This window comes from Anarrhichthys ocellatus, unplaced genomic scaffold (assembly GCF_004355925.1).
Source record: "Anarrhichthys ocellatus isolate YVR2014 unplaced genomic scaffold, GSC_Weel_1.0 scaffold40, whole genome shotgun sequence".
Taxonomy (NCBI): domain Eukaryota; kingdom Metazoa; phylum Chordata; class Actinopteri; order Perciformes; family Anarhichadidae; genus Anarrhichthys; species Anarrhichthys ocellatus.
The window spans coordinates 801,785-802,183 of NW_022280070.1; positions in this window are offsets into that span (position 1 = coordinate 801,785).

A 399-nucleotide genomic window follows, 5' to 3' on the forward strand; every position below is an offset into this window, starting at 1 on the left:
TATGTATGTATGTATGTATATATATATATATATGTATATATATATATGTATGTATGTATGTATGTATATATATATATGTATGTATGTGTGTATATATATATATGTATATATGTATATATATGTATGTATATATATATGTATATATATGTGTATATGTATGTATATGTGTATATGTATGTATGTATGTATGTATGTGTGTATATATATATATATGTATATATATATGTGTATATGTATGTATATGTATATATGTATGTATATGTATATATATGTGTGTATGTATATGTATATGTATATATATATATGTATATATATGTGTGTATATATATGTATATATATGTATATATGTATATATATGTATATGTATATGTATGTATATGTGTATATATGTATATGTAT